At 46.8% G+C, this 23,200-nt stretch overlaps 23 non-coding genes and 3 pseudogenes across 23 annotated transcripts; 2 read left to right on the top strand and 24 right to left on the bottom strand.

The window, feature by feature from the left end:
* Positions 1 to 4,796: 4,796 nt before the first annotated feature.
* Positions 4,797 to 4,975, bottom strand: LOC135040090 (U1 spliceosomal RNA; annotated as a pseudogene).
* A 3,497-nt stretch (positions 4,976 to 8,472) lies between these two features.
* On the top strand, positions 8,473 to 8,636 carry LOC135040120 (U1 spliceosomal RNA). The gene has a single exon (XR_010234064.1). It is a non-coding gene; the product is annotated as a U1 spliceosomal RNA (small nuclear RNA).
* A 152-nt stretch (positions 8,637 to 8,788) lies between these two features.
* On the top strand, positions 8,789 to 8,951 carry LOC135040139 (U1 spliceosomal RNA). Its single transcript, XR_010234081.1, has one exon. It is a non-coding gene; the product is annotated as a U1 spliceosomal RNA (small nuclear RNA).
* An 841-nt stretch (positions 8,952 to 9,792) lies between these two features.
* On the bottom strand, positions 9,793 to 9,938 carry LOC135040079 (U1 spliceosomal RNA; annotated as a pseudogene).
* Positions 9,939 to 10,090: 152 nt separating this feature from the next.
* On the bottom strand, positions 10,091 to 10,254 carry LOC135040122 (U1 spliceosomal RNA). Its single transcript, XR_010234066.1, has one exon. It is a non-coding gene; the product is annotated as a U1 spliceosomal RNA (small nuclear RNA).
* Positions 10,255 to 10,928: 674 nt separating this feature from the next.
* Positions 10,929 to 11,089, bottom strand: LOC135040092 (U1 spliceosomal RNA). Its single transcript, XR_010234038.1, has one exon. It is a non-coding gene; the product is annotated as a U1 spliceosomal RNA (small nuclear RNA).
* A 152-nt stretch (positions 11,090 to 11,241) lies between these two features.
* On the bottom strand, positions 11,242 to 11,405 carry LOC135040096 (U1 spliceosomal RNA). The gene has a single exon (XR_010234041.1). It is a non-coding gene; the product is annotated as a U1 spliceosomal RNA (small nuclear RNA).
* Positions 11,406 to 12,079: 674 nt separating this feature from the next.
* LOC135040066 (U1 spliceosomal RNA) lies at positions 12,080 to 12,242 on the bottom strand. Its single transcript, XR_010234016.1, has one exon. It is a non-coding gene; the product is annotated as a U1 spliceosomal RNA (small nuclear RNA).
* Positions 12,243 to 12,394: 152 nt separating this feature from the next.
* Positions 12,395 to 12,558, bottom strand: LOC135040109 (U1 spliceosomal RNA). Its single transcript, XR_010234054.1, has one exon. It is a non-coding gene; the product is annotated as a U1 spliceosomal RNA (small nuclear RNA).
* A 674-nt stretch (positions 12,559 to 13,232) lies between these two features.
* On the bottom strand, positions 13,233 to 13,395 carry LOC135040062 (U1 spliceosomal RNA). The gene has a single exon (XR_010234012.1). It is a non-coding gene; the product is annotated as a U1 spliceosomal RNA (small nuclear RNA).
* Positions 13,396 to 13,547: 152 nt separating this feature from the next.
* On the bottom strand, positions 13,548 to 13,711 carry LOC135040124 (U1 spliceosomal RNA). Its single transcript, XR_010234068.1, has one exon. It is a non-coding gene; the product is annotated as a U1 spliceosomal RNA (small nuclear RNA).
* A 674-nt stretch (positions 13,712 to 14,385) lies between these two features.
* LOC135040070 (U1 spliceosomal RNA) lies at positions 14,386 to 14,548 on the bottom strand. The gene has a single exon (XR_010234020.1). It is a non-coding gene; the product is annotated as a U1 spliceosomal RNA (small nuclear RNA).
* Positions 14,549 to 14,700: 152 nt separating this feature from the next.
* LOC135040117 (U1 spliceosomal RNA) lies at positions 14,701 to 14,864 on the bottom strand. The gene has a single exon (XR_010234061.1). It is a non-coding gene; the product is annotated as a U1 spliceosomal RNA (small nuclear RNA).
* Positions 14,865 to 15,538: 674 nt separating this feature from the next.
* Positions 15,539 to 15,701, bottom strand: LOC135040084 (U1 spliceosomal RNA). The gene has a single exon (XR_010234032.1). It is a non-coding gene; the product is annotated as a U1 spliceosomal RNA (small nuclear RNA).
* A 152-nt stretch (positions 15,702 to 15,853) lies between these two features.
* Positions 15,854 to 16,017, bottom strand: LOC135040127 (U1 spliceosomal RNA). Its single transcript, XR_010234071.1, has one exon. It is a non-coding gene; the product is annotated as a U1 spliceosomal RNA (small nuclear RNA).
* Positions 16,018 to 16,691: 674 nt separating this feature from the next.
* LOC135040138 (U1 spliceosomal RNA) lies at positions 16,692 to 16,854 on the bottom strand. Its single transcript, XR_010234080.1, has one exon. It is a non-coding gene; the product is annotated as a U1 spliceosomal RNA (small nuclear RNA).
* Positions 16,855 to 17,006: 152 nt separating this feature from the next.
* On the bottom strand, positions 17,007 to 17,170 carry LOC135040098 (U1 spliceosomal RNA). The gene has a single exon (XR_010234043.1). It is a non-coding gene; the product is annotated as a U1 spliceosomal RNA (small nuclear RNA).
* A 674-nt stretch (positions 17,171 to 17,844) lies between these two features.
* Positions 17,845 to 18,007, bottom strand: LOC135040059 (U1 spliceosomal RNA). Its single transcript, XR_010234008.1, has one exon. It is a non-coding gene; the product is annotated as a U1 spliceosomal RNA (small nuclear RNA).
* Positions 18,008 to 18,159: 152 nt separating this feature from the next.
* On the bottom strand, positions 18,160 to 18,324 carry LOC135040063 (U1 spliceosomal RNA). The gene has a single exon (XR_010234013.1). It is a non-coding gene; the product is annotated as a U1 spliceosomal RNA (small nuclear RNA).
* A 671-nt stretch (positions 18,325 to 18,995) lies between these two features.
* On the bottom strand, positions 18,996 to 19,158 carry LOC135040082 (U1 spliceosomal RNA). Its single transcript, XR_010234031.1, has one exon. It is a non-coding gene; the product is annotated as a U1 spliceosomal RNA (small nuclear RNA).
* A 152-nt stretch (positions 19,159 to 19,310) lies between these two features.
* LOC135040125 (U1 spliceosomal RNA) lies at positions 19,311 to 19,474 on the bottom strand. Its single transcript, XR_010234069.1, has one exon. It is a non-coding gene; the product is annotated as a U1 spliceosomal RNA (small nuclear RNA).
* Positions 19,475 to 20,145: 671 nt separating this feature from the next.
* LOC135040137 (U1 spliceosomal RNA) lies at positions 20,146 to 20,308 on the bottom strand. The gene has a single exon (XR_010234079.1). It is a non-coding gene; the product is annotated as a U1 spliceosomal RNA (small nuclear RNA).
* Positions 20,309 to 20,460: 152 nt separating this feature from the next.
* On the bottom strand, positions 20,461 to 20,626 carry LOC135040131 (U1 spliceosomal RNA). The gene has a single exon (XR_010234073.1). It is a non-coding gene; the product is annotated as a U1 spliceosomal RNA (small nuclear RNA).
* A 972-nt stretch (positions 20,627 to 21,598) lies between these two features.
* On the bottom strand, positions 21,599 to 21,762 carry LOC135040088 (U1 spliceosomal RNA). The gene has a single exon (XR_010234035.1). It is a non-coding gene; the product is annotated as a U1 spliceosomal RNA (small nuclear RNA).
* A 694-nt stretch (positions 21,763 to 22,456) lies between these two features.
* On the bottom strand, positions 22,457 to 22,598 carry LOC135040129 (U1 spliceosomal RNA; annotated as a pseudogene).
* Positions 22,599 to 22,750: 152 nt separating this feature from the next.
* On the bottom strand, positions 22,751 to 22,914 carry LOC135040102 (U1 spliceosomal RNA). The gene has a single exon (XR_010234047.1). It is a non-coding gene; the product is annotated as a U1 spliceosomal RNA (small nuclear RNA).
* Between the last annotated feature and the right edge of the window lie 286 nt (positions 22,915 to 23,200).

Below are 23,200 nucleotides of genomic sequence, written 5' to 3'. Positions count from 1 at the left end.
AAACTGGGATTGATATTTTAGCTTTTATTTTTACTTAAAGTACAATAACTTTTACCATTTTAATTTGTTTTAATAGTATATTGACAGTATTGTTTTCTTTCAAAAATCCACTTAATTTTCTTTACCCTATTATTAAAATGGTAATTGACAAAAACAAACTACATTGTCACCAGAAGAGCAATACAAAATGTACAAGTGATATATTAAAATCATCTTTCCAGCTTGAATTTCAATGATGCATTGGGGCAACGATTTTGTGAGAAACATCTTCACCCTTAAATAAAGATTTTCTTAATTCCTTACCTGTGTGCTAATTAGATATCACCTTGTTTTCACATTAAACAGACTTCCACATGAGAAAGCAGCAAGGATGCAGTGGCGTTAATGTTTCCTGGTGTCAACCTGTATTATTTCAGTAGATATTGAAATGAGGATGCATCTTGCTGCCTTTCCAATGAAGCAAGTTTAATTTAGTAATAGGTGAAAAACCATCCCTACAAATATGTTAATCAGATACTTGGCTTTGTGGACACTTTTCAGAGAACAAATTAGTTAGCATAAAAATAAAGCCAGAAAATGAAGAGCTGTTTAATCACTCAATTGGATTTTTCTGCCAGCATATTTCTTTTTCTCTGCAACCCACTGCTAAATTGTGCTTCCTAGCTGTTTTTATAAAATCACTGAATCAAATCTAACTCTGATTACATCAGAGAAGGCCAGGTACCCTACACCATAACAGGGGGTTTGAAATTTTGACTTGTCTACTTAAAGATCACCAAAATCTGATAACAAGGTCAATTAAGTCCCTAGGTGGAATTGAACCACCAACCTTTTGGTTAATAGCCTTACACACTAACTGATTGCGCCACAGCAACACTTTGCAAAAGTAGATACTGACAAAGGCTAATAAGCATTCATCTAGAACGATTCCTAGAAACATTTTAAAAAGTCAATAATGTGGAGAGTTTTTGTAAGATGTTTCTTCCATCAACCAATGAAGAAACACATTGGTACTTTCCCATGATGAGTGAGTGCTTCAGGATCTCTTGCACTTACATGTGCAGCAGAGTACTGTAATGGAAGCATGCTGGGTCCATAACCCAGAGGTAGGCAGATTGAAACTATCCTCTGCTATATGCATTTTTTTTTGTTAATTAAAGTAATCCAAAACTGGGATTGATATTTTTGCTCTTTTATTTTTACTTAAAGTACAATAACTTTTACCATTTTAATTTGTTTTAATAGTATATTGACAGTATTGTTTTCTTTCAAAAATCCAATTAATTTTCTTTACCCGATTATTAAAATGGTAATTGACAAAAGCAAACTACATTGTCACCAGAAGAGCAATACAAAATGTACAAGTGATATATTAAAATCATCTTTCCAGCTTGAATTTCAATGATGCATTGGGGCAACGATTTTGTGAGAAACATCTTCACCCTTAAATAAAGATTTTCTTAATTCCTTACCTGTGTGCTAATTAGATATCTCCTTGTTTTCACATTAAACAGACTTCCACATGAGAAAGCAGCAAGGATGCAGTGGCGTTGATGTTTCCTGGTGTCAACCTGTATTATTTCAGTAGATATTGAAATGAGGATGCATCTTGCTGCCTTTCCAATGAAGCAAGTTTAATTTAGTAATAGGTGAAAAACCATCCCTACAAAGATGTTAATCAGATACTTGGCTTTGTGGACACTTTTCAGAGAACAAATTTGTTATAAAAATAAAGCCAGAAAATGAAGAGCTGTTTAATCACTCAATTGGATTTTTCTGCCAGCATTTTTCTTTTTCTCTGCAACCCACTGCTAAATTGTGCTTCCTAGCTGTTTTTTTTTTAAATCACTTAATCAAATCTAACTCTGATTACATCAGAGAAGGCCAGGTACCCTACACCATAAGAGGGGGTTTGCAATTTTGACTTGTCTACTTAAATATCACCAAAATCTGATCACAAGGTCAATTACGTCCCTGGGTGGGATTGAACCACCAACCTTTTGATTAATAGCTGAACACACTAACCGATTGCGCCACAGAGACACTTTGCAAAAAGTACATACTGACAAAGACTAATAAGCATTCATCTAGAACGTTTCCTAGAAAAACTTTAAAAAGTCAATAATCTGGAGAGTTTTTGTAAGATGTTTCTTCCAGCAACCAATGAAGAAACACATTGGTACTTTCGCATGATGAGTGAGTGCTTCAGGATCTCTTGCACTTACATGTGTAGCAGAGTACTGCACTGGAAGCATGCTGGGCCCATAACCCAGAGGTAGGCAGATTGAAACTATCCTTTGCTATATGCATTTTTTTTGTTCATTAAAGTAATCCAAAACTGGGATTGATATTTTAGCTTTTATTTTTACTTAAAGTACAATAACTTTTACCATTTTAATTTGTTTTAATAGTATATTGACAGTATTGTTTTCTTTCAAAAATCCAATTAATTTTCTTTACCCGATTATTAAAATGGTAATTGACAAAAACAAACTACATTGTCACCAGAAGAGCAATACAAAATGTACAAGTGATATATTAAAATCATCTTTCCAGCTTGAATTTCAATGATGCATTGGGGCAACGATTTTGTGAGAAACATCTTCACCCTTAAATAAAGATTTTCTTAATTCCTTACCTGTGTGCTAATTAGATATCACCTTGTTTTCACATTAAACAGACTTCCATATGAGAAAACAGCAAAGATGCAGTGGCTTGGATTTTTGAAAGAAAACAATACTGTCAATATACTATTAAAACAAATTAAAATGGTAAAAGTTATTGTACTTTAAGTAAAAATAAAAGCTAAAATATCAATCCCAGTTATGAATTACTTTAATGTACAAAAAAATAATGCATATAGCAAAGGATAGTTTCAATCTGCCTACCTCTGGGTTATGGGCCCAGCATGCTTCCATTGCAGTACTCTGCTGCACATGTAAGTGCAAGAGATCCTGAAGCACTCACTCATCATGCGAAAGTACCAATGTGTTTCTTCATTGGTTGCTGGAAGAAACATCTTACAAAAACTCTCCAGATTATTGACTTTTTAAAGTTTTTCTAGGAAACGTTCTAGATGAATGCTTATTAGTCTTTGTCAGTATGTATTTTCTGCAAAGTGTCTCTGTGGCGCAATCGGTTAGTGTGTTCAGCTATTTATCAAAAGGTTGGTGGTTCAATCCCACCCAGGGACGTAATTGACCTTGTGATCAGATTTTGGTGATATTTAAGTAGACAAGTCAAAATTGCAAACCCCCTCTTATGGTGTTGGGTACCTGGCCTTCTCTGATGTAATCAGAGTTAGATTTGATTAAGTGATTTTATAAAAAAAACAGCTAGGAAGCACAATTTAGCAGTGGGTTGCAGAGAAAAAGAAAAATGCTGGCAGAAAAATCCAATTGAGTGATTAAACAGCTCTTCATTTTCTGGCTTTATTTTTATGATAACAAATTTGTTCTCAGAAAAGTGTCCACAAAGCCAAGTATCTGATTAACATCTTTGTAGGGATGGTTTTTCACCTATTACTAAATTAAACTTGCTTCATTGGAAAGGCAGCAAGATGCATCCTCATTTCAATATCTACGGAAATAATACAGGTTGACACCAGGAAACATTAACGCCACTGCATCTTTGCTGTTTTCTCATGTGGAAGTCTGTTTAATATGAAAACAAGGTGATATCTAATTAGCACACAGGTAAGGAATTAAGAAAATCTTTATTTAAGGGTGAAGATGTTTCTCACAAAATCGTTGCCCCAATGCATCATTGAAATTCAAGCTGGAAAGATGATTTTAATATATCACTTGTACATTTTGTATTGCTCTTCTGGTGACAATGTAGTTTGTTTTTGTCAATTACCATTTTAATAATCGGGTAAAGAAAATTAATTGGATTTTTGAAAGAAAACAATACTGTCAATATACTATTAAAACAAATTAAAATGGTAAAAGTTATTGTACTTTAAGTAAAAATAAAAGAGCAAAAATATCAATCCCAGTTTTGGATTACTTTAATTAACAAAAAAAAATGCATATAGCAGAGGATAGTTTCAATCTGCCTACCTCTGGGTTATGGACCCAGCACTTCCATTACAGTACTCTGCTGCACATGTAAGTGCAAAAGATCCTGAAGCACTCACTCATCATGGGAAAGTACCAATGTGTTTCTTCATTGGTTGATGGAAGAAACATCTTACAAAAACTCTCCACATTATTGACTTTTTAAAATGTTTCTATTAATCGTTCTAGATGAATGCTTATTAGCCTTTGTCAGTATGGACTTTTGCAAAGTGTTGCTGTGGCGCAATCAGTTAGTGTGTAAGGCTATTAACCAAAAGGTTGGTGGTTCAATCCCACCCAGAGACTTAATTGACCTTGTTATCAGATTTTGGTGATCTTTAAGTAGACAAGTCAAAATTTCAAACCCCCTGTTATGGTGTAGGGTACCTGGCCTTCTCTGATGTAATCAGAGTTAGATTTGATTCAGTGATTTTATAAAAACAGCTAGGAAGCACAATTTAGCAGTGGGTTGCAGAGAAAAAGAAATATGCTGGCAGAAAAATCCAATTGAGTGATTAAACAGCTCTTCATTTTCTGGCTTTATTTTATGCTAACAAATTTGTGCTCTGAAAAGTGTCCACAAAGCCAAGTATCTGATTAACACCTTTGTAGGGATGGTTTTTCACCTATTATTAAATTAAACTTGCTTCATTGGAAAGGCAGCAAGTGATGTCATCCAAGCAGTGGGTCAAAGTTGGCTTCAAACCTCGTCTGCTTATGAAAAGAGAAAAGGGGTATGCAGGGCATGGCGGCCTTTTGCGGTGCTTGGATGACCCCTAGTTCGCATTAAATAATGCAGTCGAGTTTCCCACATTTGGGGAAATCACAGGGGTCAGCATACCCAGAATGCAATGAATGAACCGCTCCCTGGGAGAACAGTCTTCATGACCATGGTATCTCCTATGCAAAATAAGTATGATTTGGGATAGGGCTGGGGAGGGCCGCTGCTCAGGCACATCTCTGTCAAGTAAAGGAGATTCAACTGAGGCAGCACAAGGGAACTCTCATCTGGGGACAACAACTGCAGGGAGAACACATATTTTCAGATGAACATGGGAGGGCAGAAGGCTGCCTAATACTGAAGCACCCCCAAACAACAAACCAAATGCAACAACTAGTGCAAGCATTCCTGGGGGAAGGCCTGCAGCAGATGGATTTGCATATGGCGATGTCATCCAAGCAGTGGGTCAAAGTTGGCTTCAACCCTCGTCTGCATATGAAAAGAGAAAAGGGGCGTGCAGGGCATGGCGGCCTTTTGCGGCACTTGGATGACCCCTAGTTCACATTTCTTGCAGCAGCTGGGCACTGTAACAGCTCCAGAGCTGCTCTGTAAGGCAAGTAAAAGGGTGTGGGCCCTGCAGCACTACCTGTAGTTCGCATTGTGCGAGACCCCTAGTTCGCATTAAACACCCCCACCCTCCTTCGGTGTGGGGCTCATGTTGGCCATGCCCCAGCCCCTGAAGCATTCACGCTGATTTCTTGCAGCAGCTGGGCACTGTAACAGCTCAAGAGCTGCTCTGTAAGGCAAGTAAAAGGGTGTGGGCCCTGCAGCACTACCTGTAGTTTGCATTGTGCTTTGGAAGGCACAAAGTAAGCAGACGGGAAGAGAAGTCAGGATAGTGCACAAGGGTATAGACGGGAGGGGCTCAAGAAAAAAGAAGTGGAAACAGACAGCAAACTAGGCTTCCAATGCACAATGCAAACTACAGGTAGTGCTGCAGGGCCCACACCCTTTTACTTGCCTTACAGAGCAGCTCTGGAGCTGTTTAATCACTCAATTGGATTTTTCTGCCAGCATAATTTTTCTCTTACGTCCTAGAGGATGCTGGGGACTCCGTAAGGACCATGGGGGATAGACGGGCTCCGCAGGAGACATGGGCACTTTAAGAAAGACTTTAGATCTGGGTGTGCACTGGCTCCTCCCTCTATGCCCCTCCTCCAGACCTCAGTTTACTACTGTGCCCAGAGGAGACTGGGTGCTTTTCAGGGAGCTCTCCTGAGTTTCCTGACAGAAAGTATATTTGTTAGATTTTTTTATTTTCAGGGAGCCTGCTGGCAACAGACTCCCTGCATCGAGGGGCGGAGGGGAGAGATGCACACCTACTTCTGTGAGTTGATAGGCTCTGCTTCTTAGGCTACTGTACAGCATTAGCTCCAGAGGGATCGGTACGCAGGTCTCACCCTCGCCGTCCGTCCCAGCGCCGCGCCGCCGTCCCCCTCGCAGAGCCGGAAGATAGAAGCCGGGTGAGTATGAGAAGAAAAGAAGACTTCAGAGGCGGCGGAAGACTTCATGATCTTCACTGAGGTAACGCACAGCAGTAAAGCTGTGCTCCATTGCTCCCATACACCTCTCACACGGCAGTCAGTGTAAGGGTGAAGGGCGCAGGGGGGACGCCCTGGGCAGCAATATAGACCTCTCTTTGGCAAAATAAATATATATGCAGCTAGGCACTGTATATATATATAAGAGCCCCCGCCTTTTTTTTACTATATTTGAGCGGGACAGAAGCCCGTCGCTGAGGGGGTGGGGCTTCTCCCTCAGCACTCACCAGCGCCATTTTCTCCACAGCACCGCTGAGGGGAAGCTCCACGGACTCTCCCCTGCTTATACCACGGTAGAAAGAGGGTCTTAAAGAAGAGGGGGGCACATAATTAGGCGCATATATATATGGAAATACAGCGCTACTGGGTAAACATAAAATTATTGTGTTTTTTTCCTGGGTCATATAGCGCTGGGGTGTGTGCTGGCATACTCTCTCTCTCTGTCTCTCCAAAGGGCCTTGTTGGGGAACTGTCCTCAGATAAGAGGATTCCCTGAGTGTATGGTGTGTCGGTACACGTGTGTCGACATGTCTGAGGTAGAAGGCTCTCCTAGAGAGGAGCAGGAGCAAATTAATGTGGTGTCTCCATCGACAACGCCGACACCTGACTGGATGGATATGTGGAATGTTTTAAGTGCTAATGTAAACTTATTACACAAGAGATTAGACAAAGCTGAAGCTAGGGAACAGTCAGGGAGTCAACCCATGCCTGTCCCTATGTCGCAGGGACCTTCGGGGTCTCAAAAGCGCCCACTATCCCAAATAGTTGACACAGATACCGACACGGATTCTGACTCCAGTGTCGACTACGATGATGCAAAGTTACAGCCAAAATTGGCTAAATGTATTCGATATATGATTATTGCACTAAAAGATGTTTTGCACATCACAGAGTCCCCTGTCCCTGACACGAGGGTACACATGTATAAGGGAAAGAAACCTGAGATAACCTTTCCCCCCTCACATGAGTTGAACGAATTATGTGAAAAAGCTTGGGAATCTCCAGACAAAAAGCTGCAGATTCCCAAAAGGATTCTTATGGCGTATCCTTTCCCGCCAATGGACAGGATACAGTGGGAATCCTCCCCTAGGGTGGATAAAGCATTGACACGCTTATCCAAAAAGGTAGCGCTGCCATCCCAGGATACGGCTACCATCAGGGACCCTGCTGACCGCAAGCAGGAGGTTACCCTAAAGTCCATTTACACACATTCTGGTACCTTACTCAGACCGGCAATTGCGTCGGCCGGGGTTGTAGCGCGGTGGCAGCGGAATTGCAGACCCGTCCTCAATTCCTGCTAAAAGTGGAATCATCCTTTCATATGAACCAACCTATTGTGATGCCTGTGGCTACGCGTGACTTGGAGGATTCCGAGTCCCTTGATGTGGTCAGGGCTTTGAAAATTTACGTGGCCAGAACGGCTAGAGTCAGAAAAACAGAAGCACTGTTTGTCCTGTATGCAGCCAACAAGATTGGCACCCCTGCTTCAAAGCAGACTATTGCTCTCTGGATCTGTAACACGATTCAGCAGGCGCATTCTATGGCGGCAAATCCATCTGCGAACTACAGGTAGTGCTGCAGGGCCCACACCCTTTTACTTGCCTTACAGAGCAGCTCTGGAGCTGTTACAGTGCCCAGCTGCTGCAAGAATTCAGCTTGAATGCTTCAGGGGCTGGGGCATAGCCAACATGAGCCCCACACCAAAGGAGGGTGGAGGTGTTTAATGCAAACTAGGGGTCAGCCAAGCGCCGCAAAAGGCCACCATGCCCTGCACGCCCCTTTTCTCTTTTCATATGCAGACGAGGGTTGAAGCCAACTTTGACAAACTGCTTGGATGACATCACCATATGCAAATCCATCTGCGGCAGGCCTTCCCCCAGGAATGCTTGCACTAGTTGTTGCATTTGGTTTGTTGTTTGGGGGTGCTTCAGTATTAGGCAGCCTTCTGCCCTCCCATGTTCATCTGAAAATATATGTTCTCCCTGCAGTTGTTGTCCCAAGATGAGAGTTCCCTTGTGCTGCCTCAGTTGAATCTCCTTTACTTGACAGAGATGTGCATGAGCAGCGGCCCTCCCCAGCCCTATTCCAAATCATACTTATTTTGCATAGGAGATACCATGGTCATGAAGATTTTTCTCCCAGGGTGAGGTTCATTCATTGCATTTTGGGTATGCTGACCCCTGTGATTTCCCCAAATGTGGGAAACTCGACTGCATTATTTGTGGTAGTGGGAGGCTGTGTTTGTGATTTCTTCTGGTCAGCTCTGGTAAAAGTCAGATTTCTTTGTTTCAGATTTTCCTTTAGCCTTGTTCTTCTTTCGAGAGTTCCCTTGTGCTGCCTCAGTTGGATCTCCTTCACTTAACAGGGGGGTGCCCGAGCAGCGACCCTCCCCAGCTCTAGCCCAACTCCTACTTACCTGCCAGGTGAGATACTATGATCATGAAGGTGCTTCTCCCAGGGCAAGGCTCACCCATTGCACTCTGGGTGTGCTGCCCCTGCGATTTCCCCAAATGTGGGAAACTTGACTGCATAATTTGTGTTTCCCCTGGTCGGCTCTCGTATAATTCAGATCTCTTTGTCTCAGATCTCTCTCCAGCCTAGTTTGCTGTCTGTTTCCACTTCTCTTTTCTTCAGCCGCTCCCTTCTATACCCTTGTGCACTATCCTGACTTCTCCTCCCGTCTGCTTACTTTGTGCCTTCCAATGCACAATGCAAACTACAGGTAGTGCTGCAGGGCCCACACCCTTTTACTTGCCTTACAGAGCGTCTCTGGAGCTGTTACAGTGCCCAGCTGCTGCAAGAAATCTGCTTGAATGCTTCAGGGGATGGGACATGGCCAACATGAGCCCCACACCAAAGGAGGGTGGAGCAGAAGGCTGCCTAATACTGAAGCACCCCCAAACAACAAACCAAATGCAACAACTAGTGCAAGCATTCCTGGGGGAAGGCCTGCCGCAGATGGATTTGTGGTGATGTCATCCAAGCAGTTGGTCAAAGGTGGCTTCAACCCTCGTCTGCATATGAAAACAGAAAAGGGGCGTGCAGGGCATGGTGGCCTTTTGCGGCGCTTGACTGACCCCTAGTTTGCATTAAACACCTCCACCCTCCTTCGGTGTGGGGCTCATGTTGGCTATGCCCCAGCCCCTGAAGCATTCAAGCTGATTTCTTGCAGCAGCTGGCCACTGTAACAGCTCCAGAGCTGCTCTGTAAGGCAAGTAAAAGGGTGTGGGCCCTGCAGCACTACCTGTAGTTTGCATTGTGCATTGGAAGGCACAAAGTAAGCAGACGGGAGGAGAAGTCAGGATAGTGCACAAGGGTATAGAAGGGAGCGGCTGAAGAAAAGAGAAGTGGAAACAGACAGCAAACTAGGCTGGAGAGGGACCTGAGACAAAGAGATCTGAATTATACGAGAGCCGACTAGGAGAAACACAAATTATGCAGTCAAGTTTCCCACATTTGGGGAAATCGCAGGAGCAGCACACCCAGAGTACAATGGGTGAGCCTTGCCCTGGGAGAAGCACCTTCATGATCATAGTATCTCACCTGGCAGGTAAGTAGGAGTTGGGCTAGAGCTGGGGAGGGTCGCTGCTCGGGTACCCCCCTGTAAAGTGAAGGAGATCCAACTGAGGCAGCACAAGGGAACTCTCGAAAGAAGAACAAGGCTAAAGGAAAATCTGAGACAAAGAAATCTGACTTTTACCAGAGCTGACCAGAAGAAATCACAAACACAGCCTCCCACTACCACAAATAATGCAGTCAAGTTTCCCACATTTGGGGAAATCACAGGGGTCAGCATACCCAAAATACAATGAATAAACCTCACCCTGGGAGAAAAATCTTCATGACCATGGTATCTCCTATGCAAAATAAGTATGATTTGGAATAGGGCTGGGGAGGGCCGCTGCTCATGCACATCTCTGTCAAGTAAAGGAGATTTAACTGAGGCAACACAAGGGAACTCTCATCTGGGGACAACAACTGCAGGGAGAACATATATTTTCAGATGAACATGGGAGGGCAGAAGGCTGCCTAATACTGAAGCACCCCCAAACAACAAACCAAATGCAACAACTAGTGCAAGCATTCCTGGGGGAAGGCCTGCCGCAGATGGATTTGCATATGGTGATGTCATCCAAGCAGTGGGTCAAAGTTGGCTTCAACCCTCGTCTGCATATGAAAAGAGAAAAGGGGCGTGCAGGGCATGGTGGCCTTTTGCGGCGCTTGGCTGACCCCTAGTTTGCATTAAACACCTCCACCCTCCTTTGGTGTGGGGCTCATGTTGGCTATGCCCCAGCCCCTGAAGCATTCAAGCTGATTTCTTGCAGCAGCTGGGCACTGTAACAGCTCCAGAGCTGCTCTGTAAGGCAAGTAAAAGGGTGTGGGCCCTGCAGCACTACCTGTAGTTCGCATTGTGCGTTGGAAGGCACAAAGTAAGCAGACAGGAGGAGAAGTCAGGATAGTGCGCAAGGGCATAGAAGGGAGCGGCTCAAGAAAAGAGAAGTGGAAACAGACAGCAAACTAGGCTGGAGAGAGACCTGAGACAAAGAGATCTGAATTATACGAGAGCCGACCAGGGGAAACACAAATTATGCAGTCAAGTTTCCCACATTTGGTGAAATCGCAGGAGCAGCACACCCAGAGCAATGGGTGAGCCTTGCCCTGGGAGAAGCACCTTCATGATCATAGTATCTCACCTGGCAGGTAAGTAGGAGTTGGGCTAGAGCTGGGGAGGGTCGCTGCTCGGGTACCCCCCTGTAAAGTGAAGGAGATCCAACTGAGGCAGCACAAGGGAACTCTCGAAAGAAGAACAAGGCTAGAGGAAAATCTGAGACAAAGAAATCTGACTTTTACCAGAGCTGACCAGAGGAAAGCACAAACACAGTCCCCCACTACCACAAATAATGCAGTCAAGTTTCCCACATTTGGGGAAATCACAGGGGTCAGCATACCCAAAATGCAATGAATGAACCTCACCCTGGGAGAACAATCTTCATGACCATGGTATCTCCTATGCAAAATAAGTATGATTTGGAATAGGGCTGGGGAGGGCCGCTGCTCATGCACATCTCTGTCAAGTAAAGGAGATTCAACTGAGGCAGCACAAGGGAACTCTCATCTGGGGACAACAACTGCAGGGAGAACACATATTTTCAGATGAACATGGGAGGGCAGAAGGCTGCCTAATACTGAAGCACCCCCAAACAACAAACCAAATGCAACAACTAGTGCAAGCATTCCTGGGGGAAGTTCTGCAGAAGACGGATTTGCATACGGTGATGTCATCCAAGCAGTGGGTCAAAGTTGGCTTCAACCCTCATCTGCATATGAAAAGAGAAAAGGGGCGTGCAGGGCATGGCGGCCTTTTGCGGTGCTTGGATGACCCCTAGTTCGCATTAAACACCTCCACCCTCCTTTGGTGTGGGGCTCATGTTGGCCATGCCCCATCCCCTGAAGCATTCAAGCAGATTTCTTGCAGCAGCTGGGCACTGTAACAGCTCCAGAGCTGCTCTGTAAGGCAACTAAAAGGGTGTGGGCCCTGCAGCACTACCTGTAGTTTGCATTGTGCATTGGAAGGCACAAAGTAAGCAGACGGGAGGAGAAGTCAGGATAGTGCATAAGGGTATAGAAGGGAGCGGCTGAAGAAAAGAGAAGTGGAAACAGACAGCAAACTAGGCTGGAGAGAGACCTGAGACAAAGAGATCTGAATTATACGAGAGCCGACCAGGGGAAACACAAATTATGCAGTCAAGTTTCCCACATTTGGGGAAATCGCAGGGGCAGCACACCCAGAGTGCAATGGGTGAGCCTTGCCCTGGGAGAAGCACCATCATGATCATAGTATCTCACCTGGCAGGTAAGTAGGAGTTGGGCTAGAGCTGGGGAGGGTCTCTGCTCGGGCACCCCCCTGTCAAGTGAAGGAGATCCAACTGAGGCAGCACAAGGGAACTCTCAAAAGAAGAACAAGGCTAGAGGAAGATCTGAAACAAAGAAATCTGACTTTTACCAGAGCTGACCAGAGGAAAACACAAACACAGTCCCCCACTACCACAAATAAAGCAGTCGAGTTTCCCACATTTGGGGAAATCACAGGGGTCAGCATACCCAGAATGCAATGAATGAACCTCACCCTGGGAGAATAATCTTCATGACCATGGTATCTCCTATGCAAAATAAGTATGATTTGGGATAGAGCTGGGGTGGGCCGCTGCTCAGGCACATCTCTGTCAAGTTAAGGAGATTCAACTGAGGCAGCACAAGGGAACTCTCATCTGGGGACAACAACTGCAGGGAGAACACATATTTTCAGATGAACATGGGAGGGCAGAAGGCTGCCTAATACTGAAGCACCCCCAAACAACAAACCAAATGCAACAACTAGTGCAAGCATTCCTGGGGGAAGGCCTGCCGCAGATGGATTTGCATATGGTGATGTCATCCAAGCAGTGGGTCAAAGTTGGCTTCAACCCTCGTCTGCATATGAAAACAGAAAAGGGGCGTGCAGGGCATGGTGGCCTTTTGCGGCGCTTGTCTGACCCCTAGTTTGCATTAAACACCTCCACCCTCCTTCGGTGTGGGGCTCATGTTGGCTATGCCCCAGCCCCTGAAGCATTCAAGCTGATTTCTTGCAGCAGCTGGGCACTGTAACAGCTCCAGAGCTGCTCTGTAAGGCAAGTAAAAGGGTGTGGGCCCTGCAGCACTACCTGTAGTTTGCATTGTGCATTGGAAGGCACAAAGTAAGCAGACGGGAGGAGAAGTCAGGATAGTGCACAAGAGTATAGAAGGGAGCGGCTGAAGAAAAGAGAAGTGGAAACAGACAGCAAACTAGGCTGGAGAGAGACCTGAGACAGAGAGATCTGAATTATACGAGAGCCGACCAGGGGAAACACAAATTATGCAGTCAAGTTTCCCACATTTGGGGAAATTGCAGGAGCAGCACACCCAGAGTACAATGGGTGAGCCTTGCCCAGGGAGAAGCACCTTCATGATCATAGTATCTCACCTGGCAGGTAAGTAGGAGTTGGGCTAGAGCTGGGGAGGGTCGCTGCTCGGGTACCCCCCTGTAAAGTGAAGGAGATCCAACTGAGGCAGCACAAGGGAACTCTCGAAAGAAGAACAAGGCTAAAGGAAAATGTGAGACAAAGAAATCTGACTTTTACCAGAGCTGACCAGAGGAAAGCACAAACACAGTCTCCCACTACCACAAATAATGCAGTCAAGTTTCCCACATTTGGGGAAATCACAGGGGTCAGCATACCCAAAATGCAATGAATGAACCTCACCCTGGGAGAAAAATCTTCATGACCATGGTATCTCCTATGCAAAATAAGCATGATTTGGAATAGGGCTGGGGAGGGCCGCTGCTCATGCACATCTCTGTCAAGTAAAGGAGATTCAACTGAGGCAGCACAAGGGAACTCTCATCTTGGGTCAACAACTGCAGGGAGAACACATATTTTCAGATGAACATGGGAGGGCAGAAGGCTGCCTAATACTGAAGCACCCCCAAACAACAAACCAAATGCAACAACTAGTGCAAGCATTCCTGGGGGAAGTTCTGCAGAAGACGGATTTGCATACGGTGATGTCATCCAAGCAGTGGGTCAAAGTTGGCTTCAACCCTCATCTGCATATGAAAAGAGAAAAGGGGCGTGCAGGGCATGGCGGCCTTTTGCGGTGCTTGGATGACCCGTAGTTCGCATTAAACACCTCCACCCTCCTTTGGTGTGGGGCTCATGTTGGCCATGCCCCATCCCCTGAAGCATTCAAGCTGATTTCTTGCAGCAGCTGGGCACTGTAACAGCTCCAGAGCTGCTCTGTAAGGCAAGTAAAAGGGTGTGGGCCCTGCAGCACTACCTGTAGTTTGCATTGTGCATTGGAAGGCACAAAGTAAGCAGACGGGAGGAGAAGTCAGGATAGTGCACAAGGGTATAGAAGGGAGCGGCTGAAGAAAAGAGAAGTGGAAACAGACAGCAAACTAGGCTGGAGAGAGACCTGAGACAAAGAGATCTGAATTATACGAGAGCCGACCAGGGGAAACACAAATTATGCAGTCAAGTTTCCCACATTTGGGGAAATCGCAGGAGCAGCACACCCAGAGTACAATGGGTGAGCCTTGCCCTGGGAGAAGCACCTTCATGATCATAGTATCTCACCTGGCAGGTAAGTAGGAGTTGGGCTAGAGCTGGGGAGGGTCGCTGCTCGGGTACCCCCCTGTAAAGTGAAGGAGATCCAACTGAGGCAGCACAAGGGAACTCTCGAAAGAAGAACAAGGCTAAAGGAAAATCTGAGACAAAGAAATCTGACTTTTACCAGAGCTGACCAGAGGAAAGCACAAACACAGTCTCCCACTACCACAAATAATGCAGTCAAGTTTCCCACATTTGGGGAAATCACAGGGGTCAGCATACCCAAAATGCAATGAATGAACCTCACCCTGGGAGAAAAATCTTCATGACCATGGTATCTCCTATGCAAAATAAGTATGATTTGGAATAGGGCTGGGGAGGGCCGCTGCTCATGCACATCTCTGTCAAGTAAAGGAGATTCAACTGAGGCAGCAAAAGGGAACTCTCATCTTGGGACAACAACTGCAGGGAGAACACATATTTTCAGATGAACATGGGAGGGCAGAAGGCTGCCTAATACTGAAGCACCCCCAAACAACAAACCAAATGCAACAACTAGTGCAAGCATTCCTGGGGGAAGGCCTGCCGCAGATGGATTTGCATATGGTGATGTCATCCAAGCAGTGGGTCAAAGTTGGCTTCAACCCTCGTCTGCATATGAAAACAGAAAAGGGGCGTGCAGGGCATGGTGGCCTTTTGCGGCGCTTGTCTGACCCCTAGTTTGCATTAAACACCTCCACCCTCCTTCGGTGTGGGGCTCATGTTGGCTATGCCCCAGCCCCTGAAGCATTCAAGCTGATTTCTTGCAGCAGCTGGGCACTGTAACAGCTCCAGAGCTGCTCTGTAAGGCAAGTAAAAGGGTGTGGGCCCTGCAGCACTACCTGTAGTTTGCATTGTGCATTGGAAGGCACAAAGTAAGCAGACGGGAGGAGAAGTCAGGATAGTGCACAAGGGTATAGAAGGGAGCGGCTGAAGAAAAGAGAAGTGGAAACAGACAGCAAACTAGGCTGGAGAGAGACCTGTGACAAAGAGATCTGAATTATACGAGAGCCGACCAGGGGAAACACAAATTATGCAGTCAAGTTTCCCACATTTGGGGAAATCGCAGGAGCAGCACACCCAGAGTACAATGGGTGAGCCTTGCCCTGGGAGACGCACCTTCATGATCATAGTATCTCACCTGGCAGGTAAGTAGGAGTTGGGCTAGAGCTGGGGAGGGTCGCTGCTCGGGTACCCCCCTGTAAAGTGAAGGAGATCCAACTGAGGCAGCACAAGGGAACTCTCGAAAGAAGAACAAGGCTAAAGGAAAATCTGAGACAAAGAAATCTGACTTTTACCAGAGCTGACCAGAGGAAAGCACAAACACAGTCTCCCACTACCACAAATAATGCAGTCAAGTTTCCCACATTTGGGGAAATCACAGGGGTCAGCATACCCAAAATGCAATGAATGAACCTCACCCTGGGAGAAAAATCTTCATGACCATGGTATCTCCTATGCAAAAAAAGTATGATTTGGAATAGGGCTGGGGAGGGCCGCTGCTCATGCACATCTCTGTCAAGTAAAGGAGATTCAACTGAGGCAGCACAAGGGAACTTTCATCTGGGGACAACAACTGCAGGGAGAACACATATTTTCAGATGAACATGGGAGGGCAGAAGGCTGCCTAATACTGAAGCACCCCCAAACAACAAACCAAATGCAACAACTAGTCCAAGCATTCCTGGGGGAAGTTCTGCAGAAGACGGATTTGCATACGGTGATGTCATCCAAGCAGTGGGTCAAAGTTGGCTTCAACCCTCATCTGCATATGAAAAGAGAAAAGGGGCGTGCAGGGCATGGCGGCCTTTTGCGGTGCTTGGATGACCCCTAGTTCGCATTAAACACCTCCACCCTCCTTTGGTGTGGGGCTCATGTTGGCCATGCCCCATCCCCTGAAGCATTCAAGCTGATTTCTTGCAGCAGCTGGGCACTGTAACAGCTCCAGAGCTGCTCTGTAAGGCAAGTAAAAGGGTGTGGGCCCTGCAGCACTACCTGTAGTTTGCATTGTGCATTGGAAGGCACAAAGTAAGCAGATGGGAGGAGAAGTCAGGATAGTGCACAAGGGTATAGAAGGGAGCGGCTGAAGAAAAGAGAAGTGGAAACAGACAGCAAACTAGGCTGGAGAGAGACCTGAGACAAAGAGATCTGAATTATACGAGAGCCGACCAGGGGAAACACAAATTATGCAGTCAAGTTTCCCACATTTGGGGAAATCGCAGGGGCAGCACACCCAGAGTGCAATGGGTGAGCCTTGCCCTGGGAGAAGCACCTTCATGATCATAGTATCTCACCTGGCAGGTAAGTAGGAGTTGGGCTAGAGCTGGGGAAAGTCGCTGTTCGGGCACCCCCCTGTCAAGTGAAAGAGATCCAACTGAGGCAGCACAAGGGAACTCTCGAAAGAAGAACAAGGCTAGAGGAAGATCTGAGACAAAGAAATCTGACTTTTTCCAGAGCTGACCAGAGGAAAGCACAAACACAGTCCCCCACTACCACAAATAATGCAGTCGAGTTTCCCACATTTGGGGAAATCACAGGGGTCAGCATACCCAAAATGCAATGAATGAACCTCACCCTGGGAGAACAATCTTCATGACCATGGTATCTCCTATGCAAAAAAAGTATGATTTGGGATAGGGCTGGGGAGGGCCGCTGCTCATGCACATCTCTGTCAAGTAAAGGAGATTCAACTGAGGCAGCACAAGGAAACTCTCATCTGGGGACAACAACTGCAGGGAGAACACATATTTTCAGATGAACATGGGAGGGCAGAAGGCTGCCTAATACTGAAGCACCCCCAAACAACAAACCAAATGCAACAACTAGTACAAGCATTCCTGGGGGAAGTTCTGCAGAAGACGGAATTGCATACGGTGATGTCATCCAAGCAGTGGGCCAAAGTTGGCTGGAACCCTCATCTGCATATGAAAAGAGAAAAGGGGTATGCAGGGCATGGCGGCCTTTTGCGGCGCTTGGATGACCCTTAGTTCGCATTAAACACCCCCACCCTCCTTCGGTGTGGGGCTCATGTTGGCCATGCCCCATCCCCTGAAGCATTCAAGCTGATTTCTTGCAGCAGCTTGGCACTGTAACAGCTCCAGAGCTGTTCTGTTAGGCAAGTAAAAGGGTGTGGGCCCTGCAGCACTACCTGTAGTTTGCATTGCGCATTGGAAGGCACAAAGTAAGCAGACAGGAGGAGAAGTCAGGATAGTGCACAAGGGTATAAAAGGGAGCGGCTCAAGAAAAGAGAAGTTGAAACAGACAGCAAACTAGGCTGGAGAGAGACCTGAGACAAAGAGATCTGAATTATACGAGACCTGACCAGGGGAAACACAAATTATGCAGTCAAGTTTCCCACATTTGGGGAAATCGCAGGGGCAGCACACCCAGAGTGCAATGGGTGAGCCTTGCCCTGGGAGAAGCACCTTCATGATCATAGTATCTCACCTGGCAGGTAAGTAGGAGTTGGGCTAGAGCTGGGGAGGGTCGCTGCTCGGGCACCCCCCTGTCAAGTGAAGGAGATCCAACTGAGGCAGCACAAGGAAACTCTCGAAAGAAGAACAAGGCTAGAGGAAGATCTGAGACAAAGAAATTTGACTTTTACCAGAGCTGACCAGAGGAAAACACAAACACAGTCCCCCACTACCAACAAATAAAGCAGTCGCGTTTCCCACATTTGGGGAAATCACAGGGGTCAGCATACCCAGAATGCAATGAATGAACCTCACCCTGGGAGAGTAATCTTCATGACCATGGTATCTCCTATGCAAAATAAGTATGATTTGGGATAGGGCTGGGGAGGGCCGCTGCTCATGCACATCTCTGTCAAGTAAAGGAGATTCAACTGAGGCAGCACAAGGGAACTCTCATCTGGGGACAACAACTGCAGGGAGAACACATATTTTCAGATGAACATGGGAGGGCAGAAGGCTGCCTAATACTGAAGCACCCCCAAACAACAAACCAAATGCAACAACTAGTGCAAGCATTCCTGGGGTAAGTTCTGCAGAAGACGGATTTGCATACGGTGATGTCATCCAAGCAGTGGGTCAAAGTTGGCTTCAACCCTCATCTGCATATGAAAAGAGAAAAGGGGCGTGCAGGGCATGGCGGCCTTTTGCGGTGCTTGGATGACCCCTAGTTCGCATTAAACACCCCCACCCTCCTTTGGTGTGGGGCTCATGTTGGCCATGCCCCATCCCCTGAAGCATTCAAGCTGATTTATTGCAGCAGCAGGGCACTGTAACAGCTCCAGAGCTGCTCTGAACGGCAAGTAAAAGGGTGTGGGCCCTGCAGCACTACCTGTAGTATGCATTGTGCATTGGAAGGCACAAAGTAAGCAGACGGGAGAAGTCAGGATAGTGCGCAAGGGCATAGAAGGGAGCGGCTCAAGAAAAGAGAAGTTGAAACAGACAGCAAACTAGGCTGGAGAGAGACCTGAGACAAAGAGATCTGAATTATACGAGAGCCGACCAGGGGAAACACAAATTATGCAGTCAAGTTTCCCACATTTGGGGAAATCGCAGGAGCAGCACACCCAGAGTGCAATGGGTGAGCCTTGCCCTGGGAGAAGCACCTTCCTGATTATAGTATCTCACCTGGCAGGTAAGTAGGAGTTGGGCTAGAGCTTGGGAGGGTCGCTGCTCGGGCACCCCCCTGTCAAGTGAAGGAGATCCAACTGAGGCAGCACAAGGAAACTCTCGAAAGAAGAACAAGGCTAGAGGAAGATCTGAGACAAAGAAATCTGACTTTTACCAGAGCTGACCAGAGGAAAGCACAAACACAGTCCCCCACTACCACAAATAATGCAGTCGAGTTTCCCAAATTTGGGGAAATCACAGGGGTCAGCATACCCAAAATGCAATGAATGAACCTCACCCTGGGAGAACAATCTTCATGACCATGGTATCTCCTATGCAAAATAAGTATGATTTGGGATAGGGCTGGGGAGGGCCGCTGCTCAGGCACATCTCTGTCAAGTAAAGGAGATTCAACTGAGGCAGCACAAGGGAACTCTCATCTGGGGACAACAACTGCAGGGAGAACACATATTTTCAGATGAACATGGGAGGACAGAAGGCTGCCTAATACTGAAGCACCCCCAAACAACAAACCAAATGCAACAACTAGTAAAAGCATTCCTGGGTGAAGGTCTGCAGAAGACGGATTTGCATACGGTGATGTCATCCAAGCAGTGGGCCAAAGTTGGCTGGAACCCTCATCTGCATATGAAAAGAGAAAAGGGTTATGCAGGGCATGGCGGCCTTTTGCGGCGCTTGGATGACCCCTAGTTCGCATTAAACACCTCCACCCTCCTTCGGTGTGGGGCTCATGTTGGCTATGCCCCAGCCCCTGAAGCATTCAAGCTGATTTCTTGCAGCAGCTGGGCACTGTAACAGCTCCAGAGCTGCTCTGTAAGGCAACTAAAAGGGTGTGGGCCCTGCAGCACTACCTGTAGTTCGCATTGTGCGTAGGAAGGCACAAAGTAAGCAGACGGGAGAAGTCAGGATAGTGCGCAAGGGCATAGAAGGGAGCGGCTCAAGAAAAGAGAAGTGGAAACAGACAGCAAACTAGGCTGGAGAGAGACCTGAGACAAAGAGATCTGAATTATACGAGAGCCGACCAGGGGAAACACAAATTATGCAGTCAAGTTTCCCACATTTGGGGAAATCGCAGGGGCAGCACACCCAGAGTGCAATGGGTGAGCCTTGCCCTGGGAGAAGCACCTTCATGATCATAGTATCTCACCTGGCAGGTAAGTAGGAGTTGGGCAAGAGCTGGGGAGGGTCGCTGCTCGGGCACCCCCCTGTCAAGTGAAGGAGATCCAACTGAGGCAGCACAAAGGAACTCTCGAAAGAAGAACAAGGCTAGAGGAAGATCTGAGACAAAGAAATCTGACTTTTACCAGAGCTGACCAGAAGAAAGCACAAACACAGTCCCCCCACTACCAACAAATAAAGCAGTCGCGTTTCCCACATTTGGGGAAATCACAGGGGTCAGCATACCCAGAATGCAATGAATGAACCTCACCCTGGGAGAGTAATCTTCATGACCATGGTATCTCCTATGCAAAATAAGTATGATTTGGGATAGGGCTGGGGAGGGCCGCTGCTCATGCACATCTCTGTCAAGTAAAGGAGATTCAACTGAGGCAGCACAAGGGAACTCTCATCTGGGGACAACAACTGCAGGGAGAACACATATTTTCAGATGAACATGGGAGGGCAGAAGGCTGCCTAATACTGAAGCACCCCCAAACAACAAACCAAATGCAACAACTAGTGCAAGCATTCCTGGGGGAAGGCCTGCAGCAGATGGATTTGCATACGGTGATGTCATCCAAGCAGTGGGTCAAAGTTGGCTTCAACCCTCGTCTGCATATGAAAAGAGAAAAGGGGCGTGCAGGGCATGGCGGCCTTTTGCGACGCTTGGATGACCCCTAGTTCGCATTAAACACCTCCACCCTCCTTCGGTGTGGGGCTCATGTTGGCTATGCCCCAGCCCCTGAAGCATTCAAGCTGATTTCTTGCAGCAGCTGGGCACTGTAACAGCTCCAGAGCTGCTCTGTACGGCAAGTAAAAGGGTGTGGGCCCTGCAGCACTACCTGTAGTTTGCATTGTGCATTGGAAGGCACAAAGAAAGCAGACAGGAGGAGAAGTCAGGATAGTGCACAAGGGTATAAAAGGGAGGGGCTCATGAAAAAAGAAGTGGAAACAGACAGCAAATTAGGCTGGAGAGAGACCTGAGACAAAGAGATCTGAATTATACGAGAGCCGACCAGGGGAAACACAAATTATGCAGTCAAGCTTCCCACATTTGGGGAAATCAGAGTGCAATGGGTGAGCCTTGCCCTGGGAGAAGCACCTTCATGATCATAGTATCTCACCTGGCAGGTAAGTAGGAGTTGGGCTAGAGCTGGGGAGGGTCGCTGCTCGGGCACCCCCCTGTCAAGTGAAAGAGATCCAACTGAGGCAGCACAAGGGAACGCTCGAAAGAAGAACAAGGCTAGAGGAAGATCTGAGACAAATAAATCTGACTTTTACCAGAGCTGACCAGAGGAAAGCACAAACACAGTCCCCCACTACCACAAATAATGCAGTCGAGTTTCCCACATTTGGGGAAATCACAGGGGTCAGCATACCCAGAATACAATGAATGAACCTCACCCTGGGAGAACAATCTTCATGACCATGGTATCTCCTATGCAAAATAAGTATGATTTGGGATAGGGCTGGGGAGGGCCGCTGCTCAGGCACATCTCTGTCAAGTAAAGGAGATTCAACTGAGGCAGCACAAGGGAACTCTCATCTGGGGACAACAACTGCAGGGAGAACACATATTTTCAGATGAACATGGGAGGGCAGAAGGCTGCTTAATACTGAAGCACCCCCAAACAACAAACCAAATGCAACAACTAGTGCAAGCATTCCTGGGGGAAGGCCTGCAGCAGATGGATTTGCATACGGTGATGTCATCCAAGCAGTGGGTCAAAGTTGGCTTCAACCCTCGTCTGCATATGAAAAGAGAAAAGGGGCGTGCAGGGCATGGCGGCCTTTTGCGGCGCTTGGATGACCCCTAGTTCACATTAAACACCTCCACCCTCCTTCGGTGTTGGGCTCATGTTGGCTATGCCCCAGCCCCTGAAGCATTCAAGCTGATTTCTTGCAGCAGCTGGGCACTGTAACAGCTCCAGAGTTGCTCTGTACGGCAAGTAAAAGGGTGTGGGCCCTGCAGCACTACCTGTAGTTTGCATTGTGCATTGGAAGGCACAAAGTAAGCAGACAGGAGGAGAAGTCAGGATAGTGCACAAGGGTATAAAAGGGAGGGCTCATGAAAAAAGAAGTGGAAACAGACAGCAAACTAGGCTGGAGAGAGACCTGAGACAAAGAGATCTGAATTATATGAGAGCCGACCAGGGGAAACACAAATTATGCAGTCAAGTTTCCCACATTTGGGGAAATCGCAGGAGCAGCACACCCAGAGTGCAATGGGTGAGCCTTGCCCTGGGAGAAGCACCTACATGATCATAGTATCTCACCTGCCAGGTAAGTAGAAGTTGGGCTAGAGCTGGGGAGGGTCGCTGCTCGGGTACCCCCCTGTCAAGTGAAGGAGATCCAACTGAGGCAGCACAAGGGAACTCTCGAAAGAAGAACAAGGCTAGAGGAAGATCTGAGACAAATAAATCTGACTTTTACCAGAGCTGACCAGAGGAAAGCACAAACACAGTCCCCCACTACCACAAATAATGCAGTCGAGTTTCCCACATTTGGGGAAATCACAGGGGTCAGCATACCCAGAATGCAATGAATGAACCTCACCCTGGGAGAACAATCTTCATGACCATGGTATCTCCTATGCAAAATAAGTATGATTTGGGATAGGGCTGGGGAGGGCCGCTGCTCAGGCACATCTCTGTCAAGTAAAGGAGATTCAACTGAGGCAGCACAAGGGAACTCTCATCTGGGGACAACAACTGCAGGGAGAACACAAATTTTCAGATGAACATGGGAGGGCAGAAGGCTGCCTAATAATGAAGCACCCCCAAACAACAAACCAAATGCAACAACTAGTGCAAGCATTCCTGGGGGAAGGCCTGCAGCAGATGGATTTGCATACGGTGATGTCATCCAAGCAGTGGGTCAAACAACAAACCAA

The sequence above is a fragment of the Pseudophryne corroboree genome, unplaced genomic scaffold (genome assembly GCF_028390025.1).
Source record: "Pseudophryne corroboree isolate aPseCor3 unplaced genomic scaffold, aPseCor3.hap2 scaffold_729, whole genome shotgun sequence".
Lineage (NCBI taxonomy): Eukaryota > Metazoa > Chordata > Amphibia > Anura > Myobatrachidae > Pseudophryne > Pseudophryne corroboree.
The sequence above is the reverse complement of the archived record's forward strand: the minus strand, read 5'-3'. Positions and strand labels throughout refer to the sequence as shown.